General features: G+C 43.5%; 1 long non-coding RNA gene across 2 annotated transcripts in view; it reads right to left on the bottom strand.

Annotated features, from left to right (window-relative positions):
• The window catches only part of LOC135058107 (uncharacterized), a 321,817-nt gene that overhangs the window by 255,348 nt on the left and 39,117 nt on the right, over positions 1-27,352 (bottom strand). The window contains exon 3 of one of the 2 annotated variants that reach the window (XR_010244607.1): positions 21,900-22,163. This is a non-coding gene — a long non-coding RNA (uncharacterized LOC135058107). Of the gene's footprint in view, positions 1-21,648; positions 22,164-27,352 lie in introns of those variants that run through there. The other variant, XR_010244606.1, reaches the window with a different exon arrangement.

Here is a 27,352-nt window from a genome sequence, read left to right as displayed (position 1 = left end):
ATCATCTATGATTTGGTGGCTTTTTCATAAATAAATTGTAGCAACTTCACACCTCAATAAGAGCAGAAATATTACACTGTATGATCTTAAACAAAAGCTGTGTCTTTTTAGTGTAACCTGAGTTACCACACAAAAACAATTTGTATTAATTTATGTGCAATTATTTTTCATTGTTTGAACATTTGGAAGTAAAGAAGAATGTATTATTAGTAGGCTAATCATTATTTAGTACTCTTCAGCATATTTTATGTGGTAAAAATATTGGTTTAAATGTCAACTTAGAGTGTCACTTGTAACCTAAGTTACCATGGAATCACCCCTCTGCCCTTTTTCTCTCTGTTGCTGATAGGATACTGGGACCACCTCCTGCCATGCCTCCCGGACTCACCACCAACACTTCCCATCACATAGGTACTTCAGTCAACCTATGCTCTAAAGGCTCTCCTTCTTTTATATCAACTGCCTCAAGCTTCCTCCTCTCCTGCACAGGCATGCGACTGTCAGAGCAGTTATTTATTCCTTGTGACGCCCGTTTGACAGGGCAACACCCGCCTGTGCTGCAGCCACAGCTCAGTCTGTGTCTGCAGCCTTTTAACTTGTGGTAGCTCTGTAGTCATACCTTGCACATAGGGGTACGGTTGTGTTTATGCTCCCTTCGTGATCAGGACCTGGAAGTGACATAATGAGAGGGCAGGAGAGAACTTCCGCCATTACAGCACCTAAATGTTTTCTCCGTTCTCCGTTCGTTTGAGGTTGTTATTTTTTTTTTTTTTCTAAGCACCGTTGGACCCTTGTGGGCTTATATACAAGGGAAAAGGGGAATGGGAATATTTCTGCACAAGTTTTATTATTGAATAGGTCCCCGATTGTTCATGTCATCTATAATAGGATCCACAAAGTGGGGGTGCTGCCTAAGACAACGAAGATAGAAGACAAAAAAAAAAAAAACGAAAGAACAAAATTGTCTTTTTGTTGGCGCACTTAGAAAGGAGATTATTGTATTGTATTATTAATTTTAATAAGACTTAACCTTTATTATATTAGTTAAAAATTTTCCTGTTTGGTGAAATATAAACATACATATGTGAAAAATTAATAAAAAGTGATAATAAAATTGGCTTTCAGGCTCACTGTATTGTTATTTCTGTATTCCTAAGCTGTGTGTGTAGTTTCTAAATCTTTAACAAATTCTATACAGGAGGTCTATGATCATCTATACAATCCTATTAAATGTCCCAAGTGGGCACAATGTCAGCTTATATTTATCACATCGGTGAATTGATTGAAAAAAGGAAGGACAAGGAATATTGTTATTATATCCCACACAAAGCCAAGTCTGCTAACTATGGTGTTATTCACTTTTCCATACCATATCTGTAATTCAGACAGAGGTTCAAGTTATACAGTGTCGTTTTAGACATAGCAGATAGTGGATACTGTCTATATATCTTTAATATGCAGCCCACATTATAATCCTGCTTTACGTCTTGTATATGGACTCTTACGTATGACCTGCTGACAATGATATATTCACACAAAAAGGTAAACATGCATCACGTCTAGTATACAGGTTCTTTTAATGTATCTGTGAGTCCATCAACAGTGGTATGGAAGTATGTATAAAATTACATCATAGACACCATGTCTAATCATACAGACCTGTCATGTGTGTCATCATTTATATATATAGTCATTATACCTTTGTCATTCACCCATAGATTATTTCAATATAGACATTGAACACACTGGGATGATTACTTTTTGAATTTTTAAAGTGTAATCAGGGTTCCTCCAATTCCAAGGGTAGTAATCATTGATTCCGTTTATTTCAATTATGATAATAAAGAAAATATCATTCAGTTGAAGCTATAGTGTACAGGAGTGAGTGTATACTCTCAATATAAGTATCCCTTGCACTTCATTCCAAAATTAAAATAAAAAAGATGAAAACATTGTTTATTCAATTGGACCTTATAATACACAGGGATGGGTGTGTACTGTTAGTATAGGTATCTCATGTAATTTGGTCCCCTGAATTCCTATCAGTACACTGTGGCTGTATTTAGAAAACAGTTTCTCACATGTTATATTCCGTATCAAGACAGCCCTCCCAGCAGCTTCTTACTGATACATTGTAGCTGCATTAGGGAACACACCTTTATAAGTCATATTCTGTGTCAAGTCAACTGTATCAATGACTGGGTTGTTGTATTGAAATGTAACTATACTGAAAAATAGTTGCATTCGGTAACAGTTTCATGTTCCAATATCTGTACTCAGTCGGCTTTACAGTTCATATTGGTATAAACATCTCAGGTGATTTGTTCCAATATTTTAAATTATCATGGATAATCGAGATACTGCCTATATGTATTCACGGTGTGATTTATTCAGTCTCCCTCTAAATTCCTACCGATACACTGTGGCTGTATTAGGGAGGCAGTTTCTCACATATTACATATCACAGGCTGTGTTTGAAAAATGACAGTTAGGAGCTGTATCACAGTGATATTTATCACTTTTCAAGCTTAGTACATCTGGCCCAAGGAGAGTACAGGTTTAGATGTTACTCGGATAGTGAATTGTACAGAATATGAAATTGTAACTGAATGCAATCGTTTCCAGTTTACTCACAATTTAATATACAAACTCAGTCACTGGTACAGCCGATTAGACATAGAATATGATTCACAAGGGTGTGTTTTCCTATGCGGCCACAGTGTATTAGTGGGGAGCGGCTGGGAGGGCTGTCTTGATACGGAATGTAATATGTGAGAAACTGCCTCCCTAATACAGCCACAGTGTATCGGTAGGAATTTAGAGGGAGACTGAATAAATCACACCGTGAATACATATAGGCAGTATCTCGATTATCCATGATAATTTAAAATATTGGAACAAATCACCTGAGATGTTTATACCAATATGAACTGTACAGCCGACTGAGTACAGATATTGGAACATGAAACTGTTACCGAATGCAACTATTTTTCAGTATAGTTACATTTCAATACAACAACCCAGTCATTGATACAGTTGACTTGACACAGAATATGACTTATAAAGGTGTGTTCCCTAATGCAGCTACAATGTATCAGTAAGAAGCTGCTGGGAGGGCTGTCTTGATACGGAATATAACATGTGAGAAACTGTTTTCTAAATACAGCCACAGTGTACTGATAGGAATTCAGGGGAACAAATTACCAGAGATACCTATACTAACAGTACACACAAATCCCTGTGTATTATAAGGTCCAATTGAATAAACAATGTTTTCATCTTTTTTATTTTAATTTTGGAATGAAGTGCAAGGGATACTTATATTGAGAGTATACACTCACTCCTGTACACTATAGCTTCAACTGAATGATATTTTCTTTATTATCATAATTGAAATAAACGGAATCAATGATTACTACCCTTGGAATTGGAGGAACCCTGATTACACTTTAAAAATTCAAAAAGTAATCATCCCAGTGTGTTCAATGTCTATTGAAATAATCTATGGGTGAATGACAAAGATATAATGACTATATATATATATATATATATATATATATAAATAATGACACACATGACAGGTCTGTATGATTAGACATGGTGTCTATGATGTAATTTTATACATACTTCCATACCACCGTTGATGGACTCACAGATACATTAAAAGAACCTGTATACTAGACGTGATGCATGTTTACCTTTTTGTGTGAATATATCATTGTCAGCAGGTCATACGTAAGAGTCCATATACAAGACGTAAAGCAGGATTATAATGTGGGCTGCATATTAAAGATATATATAGACAGTATCCACTATCTGCTATGTCTAAAACGACACTGTATAACTTGAACCTCTGTCTGAATTACAGATATGGTATGGAAAAGTGAATAACACCATAGTTAGCAGACTTGGCTTTGTGTGGGATATAATAACAATATTCCTTGTACTTCCTTTTTTCAATCAATTCACCGATGTGATAAATATAAGCTGACGCTGTGCCCACTTGGGACATTTAATAGGATTGTATAGATGATCATAGACCTCCTGTATAGAATTTGTTAAGGACCCTTGTGGTCTTGCTTTGCTGGCCTCGCTTCAGGCTCGATGTCTCGCTCCACTCCGCTTCGCTCGCCACAGGTTACTTTTCCAAATAGTTTGTGACATGGACCCATGGGCTTATGGGAAAGGTCCTCTTCATGAAATTTGTAACAACCAGTGAGGGCTAGTGCAAATACAGCATCATGCACTTGACCAACCAAAGCAATCTAAGTTTGTCTTTCTCTGTCACCTACTGTCACTTCCAATCTGGCCATGTGTTCTCTGTACTGTGATTGTGGGAGAGGAATGGTAGTATAAACCAGGGCCATAGTTTTTTAAAATGAGTTCCTTAAATAAAGGAGGGAAGTGACTGCTAATAAATGTAACATAAAGGATGATGTAACTAAATATCAACTTATGATCCTATTTGAAAAATATGGAGGTGGAGAAGGGGGCTATGCTTTTCCTGGCCCAGGGCACCAAACTGTCTAGATACATCTCTGGTGTAAACAAGGAGTCAGGCTTTTACATGGAGCCCTAAGTCCACACCTAGTGCAATACTGGTCAGAAAAGTAGTCCGTCCTTCTCAGAGGTGTGTTAGGAATAGTTTTAACTCTTCTACTTCTGATGAAACAAAGGTGTCAAAGCCAGAACCACCTTAGCAACTCAATAACATAACATGATGCATTAGTGTGTAAATGTGACAGGGGTCTATTAGTCCCTTTGTGGCTCCATGATCTACCTGGTGCATAGCAGATCAGTAAAAAAATAAGATTTTACTTACCGGTAAATCTATTTCTCGTAATCCATAGTGGATGCTGGGGACTCCGTAAGGACCATGAGGAATAGACGGGCTCCGCAGGAGACAGGGCACTTTAAGAAAGAATTTGGATACTGGTGTGCTCTGGCTCCTCCCTCTATGTCCCTCCTCCAGACCTCAGTTAGAGAAACTGTGCGGAAGAGCTGACAGTACAAGGAAAGGATTTTGGAATCCAGGGCAAGACTCATACCAGTCACACCAATCACACCGTATAACTCGTGATAAACTTACCCAGTTAACAGTATGAACAACAACGGAGCATCAGATCAACCCTGATGCAACCAACATAACCCTTATTTAAGCAATAACTATATACAAGTATTGCAGAAGAAGTCCGCACTTGGGACGGGCGCCCAGCATCCACTACGGACTACGAGAAATAGATTTACCGGTAAGTAAAATCTTATTTTCTCTAATGTCCTAGTGGATGCTGGGGACTCCGTAAGGACCATGGGGATTATACCAAAGCTCCCAAATGGGCGGGAGAGTGCGGATGACTCTGCAGCACTGAATGAGCAAACACAAAGTCCTCCTCAGCCAGGGTATCAAACTTGTAGAACTTTGCAAAGGTGTTTGAACCTGACCAAGTAGCCGCTCGGCAAAGCTGTAATGCCGAGACCCCTCGGGCGGCCGCCCAAGAAGAGCCCACCTTCCTTGTGGAATGGGCTTTCACTGATTTTGGATGCGGCAATCCAGCCGCAGAATGAGCCTGCTGAATCGTGTTACAGATCCAGCGAGCAATAGTTTGCTTTGAAGCAGGCGCCCCAAGCTTGTTGGAAGCATAATGGATAAACAAAGATTCTGTTTTCATGACCCTAGCCGTTCTGGCTACATAAACCTTCAAAGCCCTGACCACATCTAGTAACTCGGAATCCTCCAAGTCACGAGTAGCCACAGGCACCACAATAGGTTGGTTCATATGAAAGGATGACACCACTTTTTGCAGTAATTGTGGACGGGTCCGCAATTCTGCCCTGTCCATATGGAAAACCAGATAGGGGCTTTTATGTGACAAAGCCGCTAATTCTGACACATACCTAGCTGAAGCCAAGGCTAATAGCATGACCACCTTCCACGTGAGAAATTTTAACTCCACGGTTTTGAGTGGCTCAAACCAGTGTGACTTCAGGAAACTCAACACCACGTTAAGATCCCAAGGTGCCACTGGAGGCACAAAAGGGGGCTGAATATGCAGCACTTCCTTTACAAACGTCTGGACTTCAGGAAGAGAAGCCAGTTCTTTTTGAAAGAAAATGGATAGAGCCGAAATCTGGACCTTAATGGAACCCAATTTCAGGCCCAAAGTCACTCCCAACTGTAGGAAGTGAAGGAAACGGCCCAGCTGGAATTCCTCCATAGGGGCATTCCTGGCCTCACACCAAGCAACATATTTTCGCCATAAACGGTGATAATGTTTAGCCGTCACGTCCTTCCTAGCCTTTATCAGCGTAGGAATAACCTCATCTGGAATGCCTTTTTCTGCTAGGATCTGGCGTTCAACCGCCATGCCGTCAACGCAGCCGCGGTAAGTCTTGGAACAGACAGGGCCCCTGTTGCAACAAGTCCTGTCTTAGAGGCAGAGGCCATGGGACCTCTGTGAGCATTTCTTGCAGATCCGGATACCAAGTCCTTCTTGGCCAATCCGGAACAATGAGTATTGTTCTCACTCTTCTTTTTCTTATGATTCTCAGCACCTTTGGTATGAGAGGAAGAGGAGGAAATACATAAATCGACTGAAACACCCACGGTGTCACTAGTGCGTCTACAGCTATCGCCTGAGGGTCTCTTGACCTGGCGCAATATCTCTGTAGCTCTTTGTTGAGGTGGGATGCCATCATGTCCACCTGTGGCAGTTCCCACCACCTTGCAATCTGCGTGAAGACTTCTTGATGAAGTCCCCACTCTCCCAGGTGGAGGTCGTGCCTGCTGAGGAAGTCTGCTTCCCAGTTGTCCACTCCCGGAATGAACACTGCTGACAGTGCTCTTACGTGATTCTCTGCCCAGCGAAGAATTCTGGTGGCTTCTACCATCGCCACCCTACTCCTTGTGCCGCCTTGGCGGTTTACATGAGCCACTGCGGTGATATTGTCTGACTGAATCAGAACCGGTTGGTAGCGAAGCAGGGACTCCGCTTGACGTAGGGCGTTGTATATGGCCCTTAGTTCCAGGATGTTGATGTGAAGGCAAGTCTCCTGACCTGACCACAGCCCTTGGAAATTTCTTCCCTGTGTGACTGCCCCCCACCCTCGGAGGCTTGCATCCGTGGTCACCAGGACCCAGTCCTGAATGCCGAATCTGCGACCTTCGAGAAGGTGAGCACTCTGCAGCCACCACAGGAGAGACACCCTGGCCGTGGGGGATAGGGTGATTAACCGATGCATCTGAAGATGTGATCCGGACAATTTGTCCAGTAAGTCCCATTGGAAGGTCCTAGCATGGAACCTGCCGAAGGGAATGGCCTCGTATGATGCCACCATCCTTCCCAGGACTCGAGTGCAGTGATGCACTGACACCTGTTTTGGTTTTAATAGATTCCTGACCAGTGTCACAAGCTCCTGAGCTCTCTCTAATCGGGAGAAAAACCCTTTTCTGATCTGTGTCTAGGATCATGCCTAGGAGAGGCAGATGAGCTGTAGGAACCAACTGCGACTTTGGAATATATAGAATCCAGCCGTGTTGCCGTTACACTTCCAGAGAAAGTGATACGCTGTTCAGCCACTGCTCTCTTGATCTCGCTTTTATGAGGAGATCGTCCAAATACGTGATAATAGTGACACCTTGCTTCCGCAGGAGCACCATCATTTCTGCCATTACCTTGGTGAACATTCTCGGGGCCGTGGAGAGACCAAACGGCAATGTCTGAAATTGGTAATGACAATCCCGTACCGCAATTCTGAGGTACGCCTGAGGAGGTGGATAAATGGGGACATGAAGGTATGCATCCTTTATGTCCCGAGTCACCATAAAATCTTCCCCTTTCAGGCTTGCAATGACCGCTCTTAGCGATTCCATCTTGAACTTGAACCTTTTCAGGTATATGTTCAGGGATTTTAAATTCAATATGGGTCTGACCGAACCGTCCGGTTTCGGGACTACCACAGGGTCGAATAATAACCCCTTCCTTGTTGAAGGAGGGGAACCTTGACCACCACCTGTTGAAGATACAATTTGTGAATTGCAGTTAACACTGTTTCCCTCTCGTGGGGGGAAGCTGGCAGGGCCATCGGTGAGGGGGCATATTCTCAAAGTCCAGCTTGTATCCCTGAGACACAATATTTTTTGCCCAGGGATCTAACAGGGAGTGAACCCACTTGTGGCTGAACTTACGAAGGCGTGCCCCCACCGGGCCTAGCTCCGCCTGTGTAGCCCCAGCGACATGCGGTGGATTTTTGTAGAGGCCAGGGAGGACTTTTGTTCCTGGGAACCAGCTGTGTTGTGCAGCTTCTTTCCTCTGCCCCCGCCTCTGGCAAGAAAGGACGCACCTCGGACTTTCTTGTTTCTTTGTTCGAAAGGCTGCATTTGATAATGTCGTGCTTTCCTAGGCTGTGCAGGAATATAAGGCAAAATATCAGAATTACCAGCTATAGCTGTGGAGACCAGGTCCGAGAACCCTTCTCCACACAATCCTCAGCCTTCCATATGCCACTTAAGTCGGCATCATCTGTCCATTGCATATTCTACAGGACACGTCAAGCAGAAATCGACATAGCTTTGACTCTAGGACCCAGTATACTCATGTCTCTTTGGGCATGTTTTATTTATTTATATATATATATATATATATATATATATATCTCTTAAGAGAGCATCTTTAATATATATATATATATATATATATATATATATATATATATATCTCTACATACTAGGGTCTCAATCTCTGCTGATAAAGTACCTGACCACGCTGCCACAGAGCTATAAACCCATGCCGACACAATCGCCGGTCTGAGTAGTGTACCAGAATGTGCACGCTATCTGCAGGATCCCTGAGAATAGCTGTTACGTCAGGGCTACCTTTTGGGCAAACGTGACACCCTAGGGGAAGATTCCCATCCTATCCTGGAGTGGGGAAAGGATACTGCCTGATAATTCTTTGTGGGAAACTGCAGTCTCTTGTCTGGAGATTCCCGCTCTTTTTTATCTTGAGAGGAGGGAAATTTACCTCAGCTTTCTTCCCCTTAAACATGTGTACCCTTGTGTCAGGGACAGATGAGTCATCAGTGATATGCAAATCATCTTTTATTACAATAATCATATATTGAATACTTTTCTGCCATTTTGGCTGTAACTTTGCATTATCGTAGTCGACACTGGAGTCAACCTCCGTGTCGATATCAGTGTTTATTATTTTGGATAGTGAGCATTGAGAGACTCTGAAGGTCTCTGCGACATAGGGACAGACATGGGTAGATTTCCTGTCTGTTCTCTAATCTTTTGTGCAATAAATTTACCTTAGCACTTAATTACACATATCCAAACAGGTGTCGGCGTTGTCGACGGAGAGACCCTCACACACACATATTTGCTCTATCTCCTCCTTAGGGGAGCGTTTTACCTCAGACATGTCGACACACACGTACCGACACACCACACACTCAGGGAATGCTCATCTGAAGACAATTCCCCCATAAGGCCCTTTGGAGAGACAGAGAGAGAGTATGCCAGCACACACCCCAGCGCTATTAACCCAGGAATAACACAGTAACTTAATGTTAACCCAGTAGCTGCTGTTTATATTGATTTTTGCGCCTAATTATGTGCCCCCCCTCTCTTTTTACCCTCTTCTACCATGTAACTGCAGGGGAGAGACTGGGGAGCTTCCTCTCAGCGGTGCTGTGGAGAAAAAACATGGCGCTGGTGAGTGCTGAGGAAGAAGCCCCGCCCCATCGACGGCGGGATTCTGTCCCGCTTTCATGTACATTTTTGGCGGGGGCTCATGCATATATACAGTGCCCAACTGTATATATGCCCACTTTTGCCAAGAGGTCTCTAATTGCTGCCCAGGACGCCCCCCCCTGCGCCCTGCACCCTACAATGACCGGAGTATGTGGGTTTAGCGTGGGAGCAATGGCGCACAGCTGCAGTGCTGTGCGCTACCTCATATGAAGACTGGAGTCTTCTGCCGCCGATTTCGAAGTCTTCTTGCTTCTGTCACCGGATTCTGTCTTCCGGCTCTGCGAGGGGGACGGTGGCGCGGCTCCGGGATCGGACGACCAAGGGTGCGATCCTGTGTACGATCCCTCTGGAGCTAATGGTGTCCAGTAGCCTAAGAAGCAGGACCTATCTTCAGTGAGTAGGGCTGCTTCTCTCCCCTCAGTCCCACGTAGCAGAGAGTCTGTTGCCAGCAGATCTCTCTGAAAATAAAAAAACCTAACAAAATACTTTCTTTTTAGCAAGCTCAGGAGAGCTCACTAAGTAGCACCCAGCTCGTCCGGGCACAGATTCAAACTGAGGTCTGGAGGAGGGACATAGAGGGAGGAGCCAGAGCACACCAGTATCCAAATTCTTTCTTAAAGTGCCCTGTCTCCTGCAGAGCACGTCTATTCCCCATGGTCCTTACGGAGTCCCCAGCATCCACTAGGACGTTAGAGAAAAACAATACTAGAGTTACACACCATGGAGATACAGTAACATAATGTAGCAATTCAAGCAACTAAAGGAGTGGGTGCCCAAGAACTGCCATCTACTCCATGCTGCACACTCAGAGACTGGAAGAACAAGGCCAGATTGAGAACCATAAGCACCCAACCCCCATCCATACTGAGGAGTCAGCAACAGGGAGAACTGGTTCTTGATCTAAATCTCCAACACAGTCAGTGCTAGGTTCATTCATGGCTGATGGCATTGATGTCACTATCAGCAGAGGCTCTTATCTTAAAGTTAAGTGATCACCAAAATCCAGCATGTGTACCTGTGCACAGACATGGCATTGAGTCTAGAGGCTGAAGCCCCTAGAAGCATGGAAAGCCTGCCAATGGAACAATGGGGGTGGCATCAAATAGAAAGCTATCTCTGCTAATACCACACTGGACAGACAGCTCCAGGTGAATTAGTTTGCTTCTCCTCAGAATACCATTCTGGTGTGTGATTAGCAGAAAGAGCTTTCAGTGTGGAGCCATTGAAAGCAGTAATTAAACCCACACCACTGGATTTTACTGAGGGGGTGGGGGGGCATCCCCTTGGTAAAATCCACTACTGGGAAGCAATCGTGCAAGCAGCAGATTCTCTTCTAGCAAACAGTTTCTCCCCATTTAGAAAGATCACTGTTACCTTCCCACCGGGACACTTTGGGTTTCATTAATTTAATAAATAATCCAGATATCATGAATGCATTAGACACATTTGATAGTGCCAGTACATTGGCAGTTTCTGATCCAGCGGCACTGCCTACAAAACAGTAGTAGCGACTAGTGGGAGTAAGGATGACTGAAGCCCGAAGCTGCATTCTGCTATAACCTGTTGCCCTGTACCAGGGTCAACAAAACTTGAAGTAGCAAATAGTAACCCCGTGACTGTACTACCCTCCAAACATCAGATACAACAACTGGTGGGACTGTAGCAGAAGTTCCACCATTTTCATGTTTGTCAACAACATTGTCCCTCTTACTGGCCATTTAAATATTTTGGAACTGCATTTTTTCTTTGTGCCGTCTTATTTTTTGGGAGTACAGTATGTTTGGATGTATTTGACTCTCACTACAGCTTTTTCTCTCACTGACTCACTCTCTATATAGTTAAGACATCTTCAATAATGTTTGGCCCTAATAATTCTCAGTGTGTTGAATTCTCACTCTTTACAACAGATGTAAATTGCATTTAAAATACTCAAATTGGTGACACAATGCTATTAACGTGATCATTCCAACTGCTGCTGAGCATAGTTCCAACTCATAAAAACATTAAGCAGGTGCTGGAGAGTCAATTCACACCCATACATCAAAGGACACCTCTAAGCAGTGTGTGTGTCTAAACAGAATAAAGGCAGAATCTGTTTCATTTCCCATCTCCCTTGACTTTAGGCCATGCTTTTACTTGTCGCCCACATTGGTGTGGTCTAATGATGTGTGGGACAAGATGATAGTACCATACTATTAGGTTAACCATAGCGCAACTACAAAATAATATTGAAATGAGAGCTGTGTACATTATATTAGAAATAAAATAGTATAGACATACTATACGGCTCAGTGCCGATGTATGTGCAATTCCACATTTTTTTTTTTTGCAACTGCGCAATAATACTACGAAACCCTTACTGTGCTTGCGCGAATCACCCCATGAAATTGCTATTGAGACGACACTTGCGATCCCTGGGTATTTCAAGGTGGAGACTAGGTAGTGGACTAAGGGGGTGATTCAGACCTGATCGTAGATGTGCTAAATTTAGCACATCTACAATCAGCTTCCCTGATATGCAGGGGGACGCACAGCACAGGGCTAGTCCACCCCGCATGTCAGGCCCTACCCCGTCGTACAAGTACAAAAGCATCGCACAGCGACGATGCTTTTGTACTGGAGTAGTAGTTCCCTGCCTGCACAGCTCCTGCACGCTGGCAGGGAGCTACTAGTTGCTACCCGGGTTGCTGCAGATGCGTGTGATGTCATGCAGCTTCTGTGGCCCGCCCCAACGGTCCGGGCATGCCTGCGTTGCCCGGTCCTTGCCCCCTAAACGGTGGCTAAACGCCGCCAGCCTGTCTCCTCCTGCCTAGTGCCCATTTCTGCCTGTCAATCAGGCAGAGGCGATCACAAGGCTAAGACAGCCATCGGCTGTCTGCCATGCGCTGGTGCACTGCGGCACTGGCTCATGCGCACATCAGACCTGATCGCTGTTGTGCGAACATGCACAGCAGCGATCGGGTCTGAATTAGCACCTAAGGTCTTTACAAAAAGAGGAGGTATCATGAGTGACTAATCTAGTAGTGGATGGCAAAATAAAACTAAAAAGGAACGAAAGACTGCATAGGATAGAGTGAATATAAGCACCCTGTTTGTTTATGTAACTAAGCTAGATAGATCTGGTTTTTGTGTTGATATTAGTTGATAGGTCACTGACGTTTGTCAATCAAATAAGTTAGCCAATGAGAAGGGTTTAGGTAGGCGGGTTATATTAGTTTATTTAAGTGAGGGCTGAGGTAATCTAATTCCTCTTGCCATTTTGTGATCCCTGGGGCTGGTAAAGTATTCTGGTATCACTCTGCAGGGCTATTAGTATTACCTTATATAATTTAGGATTTGTATTTTATTCTATGTTTTCATTTTAATATACATAAATTGTACATTAGCTGCTGTTTTGTTATGTAATTTCATTATTTAATTATATTAATTTTGTAAAAGTTTTCTGCTTATTGTTTGCGCTGGGCGTTAGCTGGGCAGCATTATAAGTGCAGCCTAACAAGTTTTGATATGCCTCGTCCCCGCAGCGGTGCCCCCCCCCCCCCTCCCCGCCATTTGGTTGAGGCGGTTTAAGCCTCTCTCTGCGGCCGCTGCCTCTCCAGCGGTGAGGGGAGCACGGCGGTACGCTGTGAGGGGAGCCGGTCACGCGGTCTCCGGCTCCCACTCGGCGCCGCCTGAAGCGGCTTTGAGTGGTCACCCGCCTCCCTCTCCCTCTCCTTCAGTGCTGCGGGCTTGGCTGTCGGACGCGACGGCCAGCCCTGCTAGCACATTCCGACGGCCGCAATTTAAAATAAGCAGCGGGTCCGGTGTATCGGTCCCCGCTGCAGATAGCCCCGCCCCGTCGCCATTTTAGCAGGCGCAGCGGCCGTTAGCCCCCCCTCACACAATTTTAGGAGCTGGGGGGGGGGGGGGGGGAGCACGGCTGCAAGGGGCAGTAGTACAGTAGCAGAGCTCCAAGGGAGAGGCAGTGTATTAGCCTCTCCCCTAGCAGGAGCTTTAGATGTTAATGGGGGTGAGGTGTGGATGATAGGGGATAATAATAATTCTCCAGGGCCGGAAGTGGCAGGTTTACATTCGACAGGGGGATTGCTTGGGATCCCCTACCCCTCCTTCCTCTCAATTTTTATCCCAGGCAGGTGTGGGCTTTCAGCCCCCGAGCGTGTCATGGTCCCCATATTTCAGCCAGGGGGCTCAGCAAAGTGTAATGCAATTGCCTTTGGCCGGGCAGCAGCACTTGTTTAGCCCTCATTTAGGTCAGTTTCTTCACTTAGGTCCGTTGTATCAGTCATATACTGTACTTCAATTTATGCAATTTTTAGCCCCCCCGCAGGCAAGCAATCAATATGCACATTGGTTGCAGCCTGCGTCTAATAAATTAATGGGCGCGCATCAGTTAAGGATGCCACCCTTGCCACAATTTACTCCAACGGCCAGACCTCCGTCACCACAGCAGTTGGAGGAGAATATTACACGCGTGCAATCTCATGTACGCGCGCCATCGAAGTAACGCTGTTTCATTGAGTCCGCAGGTTTTGACTAATAGTGCACTGTGACGGGCGCGTCGCACAACGCGGGACAAGAAGTCGTAGGAGAAACGGACGCGGGTCCTTCTATATCTGGAGCTGGTGAGAAAAATTTAGAAGTTAAGTTTAGCGCAATTCTTTCTCATTCTGACGAATCATCTGATACGTCTAGTTCACTAGAATCCACGTAAATTTATGCGGACATTTGTTCAGCACCTTAGAGGGAAACGTAAAAGTTCAAAGGGAGGGCGTAGCGTAGCGATGCAGCTCGGCTCCTGATGCAAATGGGGATAAAGTACATTGCGCGAATACAGCAATACTAAGATGAGTTAGTTATAAGGTTAGGAAAAGGATAAAGAAAGGCGACATGTTTGCGATTACGCATGATGCCAAAAAAGCGTTAAATACAGCAAAGGCTGGGGGCCTGCTGCCGAGGAAGCAAGAAGGAGTTATCCTTACTGGCTTGCGCAAATGTATATATTTGCGGCCTGCTATATGGGGTCTAGTCCGTCAGAATTTATGAATGTTCTGAAGTATTTTCATCTGATACATAATATGTATCTGACGGCGAGGCACAATGTTTGGAGGACGAGTTATTTAAGAAAAAGCCAAAGCAATAGGCCTTTAACCGAACAGGTGGGTCGAAGGGGAAGAGGGAAATGTTATGCATTTAATAACACGCAAGGTAATAAAGGAACATCGTGTAGATATAGGCACGTCTGTATGCTGTGTGGTGGAAATCAACCAGCAAAGGACTGCAACAGACCACCAGTTCAGTCAGTGGGTAGAGGTGAACAGAGAACCGTCCCAAAATAAGGCAGAGTCACCAGTGATTTTAGAAGTTTTAGAACGGTGGTTGGCCAATATCCTCTTTAGGGAGGAGGTGGCATTTTTATTACAAGGTTTTAAATTCAGTTTCAATCTACCTGTAGTTAGGCCAGTTATAGTTTTAGCTAGAAGAAACCTAAAATCAGCTAGAGATTTTCCAGAGATCGTAAGAGTGAAGATTACAGCAGAGGTAGCTTTAGGGCGTATGTGTGGCCCTTGCGAAAGTCCACCTCTGGCTGAGTTTTGCGTTTCACCATCGGGTGTAGTTCCAAAGAAGGAGTCGGGAAAGTTTAGGATTATTCAACACCTTTCCTACACGGAAGGGGGCTCAATAAATGAGGCTCTTGACCCTTCTTTGTGTAGCGTTAAATATCAGTCTTTTTTGGAAGAAGATGTGGCTATGGTTAAAGGTTTCGGTTCCGGTGCGCTGTTAGCGAAAGTAGATGTAGAATTAGCTTTTAGACAGTTGCCCCTGCATCCTGATTCGTTTAAGTATATGGGTTTCAAGTTGGTATGGTAAATTCCTTATAGATAGTGTTTGCCTAGGGGTTGTTCAGTTTTGTGTTCTTATTTTGAATGATTTAGTTCATTTCTGCAGTGGTGTGTGCACGCAGGCACCGGTCAGTTGGGAGTCGCCCATTATTTGGATGATTTCTTGTTGGCAGGTCCTGCGGGTAGCTCAGTATTGCCAGGAATTACTTTTTTCGGTTCAGGCATTTAGTTATTTATTTATTTATTTATTTTTCAGTTAGGAGAGTACCGATAGCTAAAGATAAAACGGAGGGTACGGTGGCCCGGCTGTCTTATATGGGCATAGAAATCGATACTGAGGCAGGCCTTTGTTGATTAACAGCGGAAAAAGTAAATCGTTTAAGGAGTTTGTTAGAAAATTTCATTTCAGTTAAGAAGATGACGTTGAAGCAAGTACAGTCACTACTTGGTTTATTGAATTTTTCATGCAGGGTCATTCCGATGGGTAGGATTCTTAATCGTAGGTTGGAAAGAGCCACAGCAGGGTTTAAGAGATCTTACCTTTTTATTCGGAGGAAATTTTTGAGTGAGCTCAATGGTATACGCTTTGGGTTGCACGGAAAAGTGAGTAATTGTGAGCTGCAATTTTTTACGGATGCATCAGGGTCGGTAGGTTTCGGCGCGTATTTTGAAGGAGAATGGTGTGCCGAAGTTTGGGCGCAAGGAAGCTTACAGATAGTGTGCTTCTGCTTGAGCTTTGTCCAATTATTGTTGCGGTTGAGATATGGGTCTTAGGGGTCAGAGAATTTTATTCTGGTGATAATTTAGGGGTGGTTCAAGCGATCAATAATCAAAAATCTTCGTGTTTGCATGCTTTGAAGTTGATAAGGCATTTGACCTTTAGGTTTGCAGTTGAATATAGATTTGAATGCTAGGCATGTCCCGGTCGTTGAGAGCGAGATAGCAGATGCTTTGTCTCGTTTTCAGGTGGATAGATTTAGAGCATTAGCCCCAGTGGCTAAAGTAGAAGGTTTATCATGGCCTGATTTTGTATGGCAGATCATCAATCCAGTATGAAAGCTTTAGCATTGAAAGCATTGGCCCCAGGAACTTTGAGATCGTATTCCACAGCTGGGAATGATGGGCAGGCGTACTTGAATTCTGGAGTAAGAGTATGAATGATGCTATTTTGGAATTTATATGGTTAGGGCATGAGAGGGGACGTTATAAAGCAGCTATGTCGGGTGCCTTAGCAGGAATTTCAGATTTTTCGAGTTTGGAAGTATTGTCGCATCCAACTAAATCTTTTATTTTATCAAAGGCTTTGAGGCGTTGGGCTAAGGAGCAAGCAGGTGTAAGTGAAGCGCGTAGACCAATCGGCATCGAGTTATTGAAGGGTTTAATTAGCGCTGCTTCTGGTATTGCATTAGGGGAATTTAAAGTGGCCCCTTTTTAGTTTAGCATTTGCTATAGCTTTTTTCGGAGCTTTAAGATTAGGTGAGTTAGTGGGAAAAAGCAAAAAAATAAATAAAATTAAAAAAAAAAATTCAGTAGATTCAGGTATATCAGGTATATAAAATACACCTTTCCAAAATGGATCAACTAGGGAGAGGTAAATGGATTTCTGTTCCTATGCATGCGGAGCCGAGCATTTGCCCAGTAAGACTAGCGGAGGCTTATGGCCGGAGTCGTCCGGAAGGGGGATAGCAGTGGTTGGTTCAAGAGGATCTGAATCCTTTATCTAAATTTCAATTTACAAGTGTTTTCAATAAATGTTCTGATAGCTTTGGACCTTACGCTGGAGAGTTATCGGACCCATACTTTTAGAATAGTTGCAGCGACTTGCGCGGCATCGACAGGTTCTTCCAGCAAAGATATTAAAAGGTTAGCGCGGTGGAAGTCGGATGCTTATAAGGGATATATTAGGAGCAATAAGTTGCATTAATAATACGCATCCTGCGAGTTTGTTGTTTGGGAATCCAAGGGCCATAAGCCACCCGCCTTTAAAGGGGGATTGGAGTTCTTTTCATCTTTTTCCTCACAACATTTTGGAGGTTTGGTGTTGTTCACCTCCATCTGGGTCGCCTAAACAACTAAGTTCTTACCCCTCCCTCTTTTCCTCTGGTAGTTTCGTTAAATATTAAATAATATTGATAAAAATTTTCTTTGATGGCTGTTTTTTCTACAGGTTTTTTGGTCATTATCAAGCCGGGTGTGGATTGTAGGTCATTCATATGTTTATTGGGCCAGTAAGCATAAGATGTCCAAGTCGTTTCCCTTTGAAGTGAAGTGGATAGGTTTAAGGGGAATGAGATGGAGTAACCTATTGAGTGTGCTCGGGGACCTTGAAGAAAGGTGGGGTGCCCCTGATTGTTTGTTGATTCATTTGGGAGGTAATGATTTCGGTACTTGTAAAGGTATAGAACTTATTAACGCCATAAAAAAGGATTTTCAGATAATCACGGAGCATGGGCCTTTGGTTAAGGTGATATGGTCTGAAGTGGTACCGCATAGATATTGGAGGGGCACCCAAGGGGGAGTGGCTTTAGATAAAGTAGGGAGGAAACTCAATGCCGCAACCTCCAGATATGTCATTAGTTTAGGAGGAAAAGTTGGTAAACATCCAGATTTGCGTTACGAGAAGGAAGATTTTTATAGGTTGGATGGAGTGCATTTATCTGAGAGCGGTTTGGAGTCATCTGTCACAGCCTTATTGAGGTGTTTAAAGGAGGTTGAGGTTTTAGGTTGGTGGCGGTTTTCGTAGTCTAGAGCCTCCGAATTTGGCGGAAAGCAGTGCTATTCGGCGGTTTAATTTAGCGCAGCAGAGCTTGGCTAGCATTTCCCCTTTGAGAAAAGGCGAGTCGGTCACTACCTCAGGGGAGGACCAGGTCACCATCTTATGGAGGGACCAGCACTGTGCTAATTAAGGGGAGATGGTTCTACCCAGGACGGATTGCGCAAGGGGCGGAAACTCCGCCCCATTTGTTTAAAGATTAAAGTTTTAAGCCATGGCCGAGTTGACACTGCTTTTTTCACCACCGGTGAATAATATTGTCAATTCTGATTCGAATTTAATAAATCTGGCTGTGACCTCCAATTTTTCCAATTCATACAGTTGTCTGTGTCATTATTTCTAGGTTTATTGGTTCTAGTTTGTGTAATAAATAAAACATATGGGTGACTTATAAAGCATAACGAAGAATATCAATCGACAATCACTCATAAGAAATTACAGTTCCTGTCAAATGAGATCATGGCAGCAAACAATAAGCCAGCTCAACTTTTCCGCACAGTGGAGATGCTTTGCAAGCCAGCATGCCTGCAGACTGATGAAACTCTCTCCCAGGCAAGATGCAATGAGTTTGCAAACTTCTTTGCAGATAAAATATCCACCATCTGGGCTGGAATCTCCACTTTGCCATCAAAGGAGTGCCAAACTACAAAGCCTGCCAATATAAGCCACCTGTCTTCATGGACCATCTTTTACCCAGTGGATGTAAAGGACACTGCTGAAATTGCTCGTATTTTGCGTCCCACCACCTGTGATCTGGACCCGGCCTCAACCAAGCTTCTAAAAGGTTGCATGGATATAATTGGTCCTGTCTTTGCAAAATTGTTCAATGCTCTTTGCAGACAGGCATTTTTCCTGGACCCCTAAAGGAAGCAATTGTTAGACCTCTTCTTAAAAAACAAATTTTAGATCCTGACTGCATGACCAACTAAATACCGGTATCAAACCTTCCTTTTCTAGGAAAGGTTATTGAGAAAGTGCTTGCAAATCAACTGGAAATCCTCCTGACAACCCATGATTATTATGATCCATTCCAATCAGGATTCAAGAGAAGACATAGCACTGAAACAGCCCTGGTGTGTGTGTTAAATGATCTTCTGATGGCAAGAGACAGATGTGACTGTTCAATGTTAATCCTTCTGGATCTCTCTGCAACATTTGATACCGTGGACCATGTGCTTCTGATTGAGCGACTGATACATTTTTGTGGACTGGATGGCACAGTCCTAAGCTGGTTCAAATTATTTTTCTCACAGGCAAGTCAAAGAGAGTATTGTCTGGAGTATACTCATCACCATCAGTGCCATTGCCATGTGGTGACCCACCAGGTTCTATACTATCCCCCATGCTTTTTGCAGTATACATGCTCCCGCTGGGTGAAATAATCAGGCGCCATGGCCTGGTCTATAACTGCTTTGCAGATGATACACAACTGTACTTGTCCTTTGCTCCGGGCACTGATAACCCAATAGCAACCCTAAATGGCTGTCTAGCTAAGCTCCAGGAGTGGAAACCGGATAAAACAGAGGTCCTTATGATAGGACCACAACATCAAAAGGACAAGACTGCAGCATAGCTAACCAACTGGACTTACACTCGGGGATTCAGAATTACAAACCACTGATCGTGTGTGGAATCTTGGCGTTGTCCTGGATGGTGGCTTGACGCTTAAACATCAGATATCAGCCACAATCAAATCCTCATTCTTTCACCTGAGGAACATAGCCAGAATCAAGCACTTAATTCCCTCAGATGATCTGCCAAAGGTCATACATGCATTTGTATCATCTCATTTAGACTACTGTAATACCCTCTACCTTGGTCTCCCAGCAAAAGAATTGCACCACTTACAGCTGGTGCAAAACACAGCTGCCAGGCTGTTAACCAACCAGCCCCGTTCTAGCCACATAACACCCATCCTCTACTCCCTTCACTGGCTGCCTGTAAGATGGCGAATCATCTTCAAGATTGGCTTACTGAGTTTCAAAGCACTACATGACCAGGGCCCAAGGTACCTGAAACAGCTTCTGACCCAATACTGCCCCACTTGATTACTGCGACCTGTAGATGAAGGACTTTTAGCAGTACCTAGAATCTTCCGTAATTCATCTGGGGGGTTGAGCTTTTAGTCATGTGGCTCCAACTCTATGGAACTCCCTTCCCCCCACAGTGCGAGAGGCCCCAACTATAGAATCCTTCAAAAGTATACTCAATACTTTCCTGTTTACTCAAGCATTTCCATAATGTCCCTTTAGTATCTTCATGCTTCTGTATTTTATGAAAAGCTGTTCTGTACCTCATTATTTTCTGTACTATATTATGCTATGTATCTGTTAAGCGACTTGAGTCCTATTGGAGAAAGAACGCTATATAAATAATAATAATAATAATAATAATAATTTTATCATTATGGGTGCATTATGTGAGTCTCATGGATGTGTATCGGTATGCTGCACGATCTCTTTTGCAAAATCACTGCAGCAGTAGCCATTTTTAAAGAAGATGGGAGATTCTTCACCAACCAGGGGCTGCTGGAAGAGTAGATGTTCGTCCAGTGATGCACCGATGGTGGAGTGATCAGATTCTCCAGTACACACCAGCAATGTTCAGAAAGAAAAGTGGGTTTGCTTAGTATGGTGAAGAACACAAGGGGATTGCTTTAACTGGCATTTGCATATTCTCGCACTTGACCATAAGTAATTGCAGCCGGCAATGAGTTGCGTGCACCTTTGAATCATGCCTACAGCCAGCCTTAGTGCAAAATGTACGGAGTCTTAGGGGTACATTTACTAAGCAGTGATAAGAGCGGAGAAGTGCCCATGGCAACCAATCAGCACTGAAGTAACATCTATAATTTGCATACTATAAAATGATACAGAGCTGCTGATTGGATGATGTGGAAATTTCTCCACTGGCTCACTTCTCTGCTCTTATCACTGCTTAGTAAATGTACCCCTTAGTGTAGAATGTCTTGTCCTACTTTTGAGAATTCTATAGTGTCAAATGACATCATGGGGCTGTGTATTGATGCCAAGTGTAAACAGTGACACAAGCATGAGTAGGTTTAACCTCTACCTAATTACCACATACTGTAGGGCAAATTCGCCCCATTTTGTAAATTGGGGTGGTGCGCTGAAATTTCCAGTTGAATTGCAGTGATAATAGTAATCAGCATATCAAAGTATTATGTATAATACAATTATATCATGTAATATTATTTAAAACAATAACATTTAACATGCAAGTAGAGAAAAGACTGAATGTTATTAAAACTAATTAATAGCTCACAAATAAGTTGCAGTTTATAATTGTGCATTCCTTTTCAAAAAATCAAGAAAATAGTCGCAAGACCATCAATAGTCCCAAAAACTGTTGGTATACTGACAGACTAATTAGCCATATCCGTTTAATTAAAGAATAGCGATACACTTAGTCATATCAAATAAATAGTCCTCCAGTGTGTATAATATTGAGTAGCTTAATCAAATAGGTCCACTTAGTACCTAAAAATTGCAATACACAATTAGCAGCTCACCTCTTCTCTGGATCTTATGCCTTTCTGTTCCTCCCTAGCAATCAGAAAACTGGAATGTGGGAAATGTACATGAAGAAGGTGAGATCTACTGTACAGATGGCTGTAGATGTAACTGGCATGCAATGCTTTTTCGCAGTATGGACCATGTTCTAGTTTACTTGAGGTTTGAGGTAAGTCTTTCACATGAATACTTCAAAGAGTTCCAGCTTGTGAAACCACACTTCATTACGCGTTTCTCGAGGTGCAACCTGGTTTCATCAGTCACTACATTTGGTATAAGAGAAGAAAAAGATCACAAATCGCTAACAGTTTGTGATCACCCGGCGCTGTAATGGTATAAATCCTTATAAACTAAATTGTTTCAGCTGCTGAGTAAAAACAACTTGCCAGGTTGCAACAATTAAAGACTATAAAAAGAGAAATATACTCTGCGCTTGAAACAATGGGGTATATTTACTAAGATTCGTAATTTCCGAAAATAGGTCAAAGTTCAATCACGAATGACATCGGCAGTGTAAAACTGCAACTTTTTGAATTGATTACGACTAATTTACTAAGCTGTCGTATTCGTATTTTTCTTTGCTTCCGATGTCGATGTCATTCGTGTTTTTTTACCTAATTTGACGGCAGTGATTAGCAAAACACTGCCGTTTTTTTTACAATCAATCTCGGCCGGATCTGTGTGATCCGTGCTGGGGTTCGTATTTTTTTTTTTTTTTAAATTAAACAAAGTAAAATCCTAAAAAAAATTGCGTGGGGTCCCCCCTCCTAAGCATAACCAGCCTCGGGCTCTTTGAGCCGATCCTGGTTGCAGAAATATGGGAAAAAAAATGACAGGGGTTCCCCCATATTTAAGCAACCAGCATCGGGCTCTGCGCCTGGTCCCAAAAATACGGGGGACAAAAAGAGTAGGGGTCCCCCGTATTTTGAAAACCAGCACCGGGCTCCACTAGCTGGACAGATAATGCCACAGCCGGGGGTCACTTTTATACAGCGCCCTGCGGCCGTGGCATCAAAAATCCAACTAGTCACCCCTGGCCGGGGTACCCTGGGGGAGTGGGGACCCCTTCAATCAAGGGGTCCCCCCCCCCAGCCACCCAAGGGCCACGGGTGAAGCCCGAGGCTGTCCCCCCCCATCCAATGGGCTGCGGATGGGAGGGCTGATAGCCTTTGTTGTAAAATAAAAGATATTGTTTTTAGTAGCAGTACTACAAGTCCCAGCAAGCCTCCCCCGCATGCTTGTACTTGGAGAACCACAAGTACCAGCATGCGGCGGAAAAACGGGCCCGCTGGTACCTGTAGTACTACCACTAAAAAAATACCCAAAAAAACACAAGACACACACACCGTGAAAGTATAATTTTATTACATACATACACACATACATACATACTTACCTTATGTTCCCACGCAGGTCGGTCCTCTTCTCCAGTAGAATCCAAGGGGTACCTGTTGAAGAAATTCTACTCACCAGATCCAGTGGTCCAGGCTCCTCGGCAAATCCAGGGATAATCCACGTACTTGAATAAAACAAAAAAACGGCTGCCCGACCACGAACTGAAAGGTGACCCATGTTTGCACATGGGTCACCTTTCCACGAATGCCAGAAACCCACTTTGCCTTCTGGCTAAGTGGGTTTCTTCAGCCAATCAGGGAGTGCCACGTTGTAGCACTCTCCTGATCAGCTGTGTGCTGCTGTCCTCACTGACAGGCAGCACGCGGCAGTGTTACAATGTAGCGCCTATGCGCTACATTGTAACCAATGATGGGAACTTTCTGCCCTGCGGTTGACCTAAAGTGACGTCACCGCTGAGCAGAAAGTTCCCATCATTGGTTACAATGTAGCGCATAGGCGCTACATTGTAACACTGCCGCGTGCTGCCTGTCAGTGAGGACAGCAGCACACAGCTGATCAGGAGAGTGCTACAACGTGGCACTCCCTGATTGGCTGAAGAAACCCACTTAGCCAGAAGGCAAAGTGGGTTTCTGGCATTCGTGGAAAGGTGACCCATGTGCAAACATGGGTCACCTTTCAGTTCGTGGTCGGGCAGCCGTTTTTTTGTTTTATTCAAGTACGTGGATTATCCCTGGATTTGCCGAGGAGCCTGGACCACTGGATCTGGTGAGTAGAATTTCTTCAACAGGTACCCCTTGGATTCTACTGGAGAAGAGGACCGACCTGCGTGGGAACATAAGGTAAGTATGTATGTATGTGTGTATGTATGTAATAAAATTATACTTTCACGGTGTGTGTGTCTTGTGTTTTTTTGGGTATTTTTTTAGTGGTAGTACTACAGGTACCAGCGGGCCCGTTTTTCCGCCGCATGCTGGTACTTGTGGTTCTCCAAGTACAAGCATGCGGGGGAGGCTTGCTGGGACTTGTAGTACTGCTACTAAAAACAATATCTTTTATTTTACAACAAAGGCTATCAGCCCTCCCATCCGCAGCCCATTGGATGGGGGGGGACAGCCTCGGGCTTCACCCGTGGCCCTTGGGTGGCTGGGGGGGGGGGACTTCTTGATTGAAGGGGTCCCCACTCCCCCAGGGTACCCCGGCCAGGGGTGACTAGTTGGATTTTTGATGCCACGGCCGCAGGGCGCTGTATAAAAGTGACCCCCGGCTGTGGCATTATCTGTCCAGCTAGTGGAGCCCGGTGCTGGTTTTCAAAATACGGGGGACCCCTACTCTTTTTGTCCCCCGTATTTTTGGGACCAGGACCAGGCGCAGAGCCCGATGCTGGTTGCTTAAATATGGGGGAACCCCTGTCATTTTTTTTCCCATATTTCTGCAACCAGGATCGGCTCAAAGAGCCCGAGGCTGGTTATGCTTAGGAGGGGGGACCCCACGCAATTTTTTTTAGGATTTTACTTTGTTTAATTTAAAAAAAAAAAAAAATACGAACCCCAGCATGGATCACACAGATCCGGCCGAGATTGATTGTAAAAAAAACGGCAGTGTTTTGCTAATCACTGCCGTCAAATTAGGTAAAAAAACACGAATGACATCGACATCGGAAGCAAAGAAAAATACGAATACGACAGCTTAGTAAATTAGTCGTAATCAATTCAAAAAGTTGCAGTTTTACACTGCCGATGTCATTCGTGATTGAACTTTGACCTATTTTCGGAAATTACGAATCTTAGTAAATATACCCCAATGTATCTAAAATATATATGTGCAGTCGGACACAGAAGATTGACTCAGTACAACTTGAATATAATATAAAACAATTTTTATATATAGTATCTATTAGAAACAACAATTACAGCATTCAATAAAAACAGATAATTAATAACGGTTAGTACATTCTCTCACACAGACTAGCTAAATGAGAGTTGGAATAACATGCAGCATGAAATAAGACTATTAAATTATCTCTTTCAAGTGGTGATGATGAAAATCAAAACACTGGCGTCCCAGTGTGTTAGTTTACGTTTGTAATTCCTGCAGAAATATTTACAGTCTCACAGTCTCAGAATTTTGCCGCACGACTTTACCAACACTGGTCGGGTGAGTTCTGTTTGACCTCCGCTGTGGGGCCTAACACCCGTTTTCCGGATAGCCATCTCCACGGCGGCTATATTCATCATGTACGAGCACTGCCATTCATATTTAAACCAATGAATACCACTCTGGGAAAGACGGCAATTACCCGCTGTTATTACAACAGTAAATGAACGTTATATCTCCACTCCACGTGTAGTTCATCTTTATAAAGGACCCTGATTGCATACTAACACAGGAACCAGCACGGGAGCACAAATTATAAATTGCACCTTTCTTTCTCTCAATGTTTTCATACAAAATTCTGAGACTGTGAGAATGTAAATATTTCTGCAGGAATTCCAAACGTAAACTAACACACTGGGACGCCAGTGTTTTGATTTTCATCATCACCACTTGAAAGAGATAATTTAATAGTCTTATTTCATGCTGCATGTTATTCCAACTCTCATTTAGCTAGTCTGTGTGAGAGAATGTACTAACCGTTATTAATTATCTGTTTTTATTGAATGCTGTAATTGTTGTTTCTAATAGATACTATATATAAAAATTGTTTTATATTATATTCAAGTTGTACTGAGTCAATCTTCTGTGTCCGACTGCACATATATATTTTAGATACATTGTTTCAAGCTCAGAGTATATTTCTCTTTTTATACTACATTTGGTATGCCTAGCGGCACAAGCAGCTTCTGCTGATTAAAATGATATGCGGCAAGCCTATATTCTGTGTATGACTGCGACTGTATCTACATACGAAATGCTACATTACAGTGTATTCCTGGAAGTCACTGTAACATAGCATTTTGTTTGCAGATACAGCCACAGCTGCACACAGAATATAGGCATACTGCATATCATTTTAATCAGAAGAAGCTGCTTGTGCATCATAGCCACATAGTAATACAAATAAGATGCATTTTCATTAAAAAAAAGCCCAACATTACCAGAGCTGCAAGCTGACATGCCAGGACAGATCTGTATCCAAGCAGAGCAAGAGGTCATAATGTTAGCGGCCATGTGATTAGTATGTGTTGGTGGGTTGGTTGTGCAGTAGTGGTCGGCATATGTGTAAGGGCATTATGTGTATCATGTGTATAAATGCATTAATAATGTGCGGCATATGTGTAAGGGGCACTATGTGTGCCATTATGTGTATAAGTGCACTAATAATGTGTGACAATGTGTGTGTCATTGGGCCTAATTTAGACCTGATCGCTAGCAAGCGATTTTTGCACTGCAGTGATCAGATAGTCGCCGCCCACAGGGGAGTGTATTTTAGCTGTGCAAGTGTGTGAACGCTTGTGTAGCAGAGCTGTACAAACAGATTTTGTGCAGTCTCTGAGTAGCCCAGGACTTATTTTATTTATTATTTATTAACAGTTTCTTACATAGCGCAGCATATTTCGTTGCGCTTTACAATTAGAACAACAGTAATAGAACAAAACGGAGTAAAAACAGACAGACATAGAGGTAGGAAGGCCCTGCTCACAAGCTTACAATCTATAGGGAAATAGGCATTGATACACAAGGATAGATGCTACCTATTGCATAATGGTCCACCAGATTGCTAGGTTCTTAATGGGTTGGATGATATGATCCCTCAGCAATGTTGGCCAAGTGTCAGGAGGGTGTGAGAGTAAAATAAGATTTTACTCACCGGTAAATCTGTTTCTCGTAGTTCGTAGTGGATGCTGGGGACTCCGTAAGGACCATGGGGAATAGCGGCTCCGCAGGAGACTGGGCACAGCTAAGAAAGAATTAGGACTACCTGGTGTGCACTGGCTCCTCCCACTATGACCCTCCTCCAAGCCTCAGTTAGGATACTGTGCCCGGAAGAGCTGACACAATAAGGAAAGGATTTTGAATCCCGGGTAAGACTCATACCAGCCACACCAATCACACCGTATAACTCGTGATATTATACCCAGTTAACAGTATGAACATA

This window comes from Pseudophryne corroboree, chromosome 3 (assembly GCF_028390025.1).
Source record: "Pseudophryne corroboree isolate aPseCor3 chromosome 3, aPseCor3.hap2, whole genome shotgun sequence".
Classification (NCBI taxonomy): domain Eukaryota; kingdom Metazoa; phylum Chordata; class Amphibia; order Anura; family Myobatrachidae; genus Pseudophryne; species Pseudophryne corroboree.
This window is presented reverse-complemented; position numbering and strand designations above follow the sequence as displayed.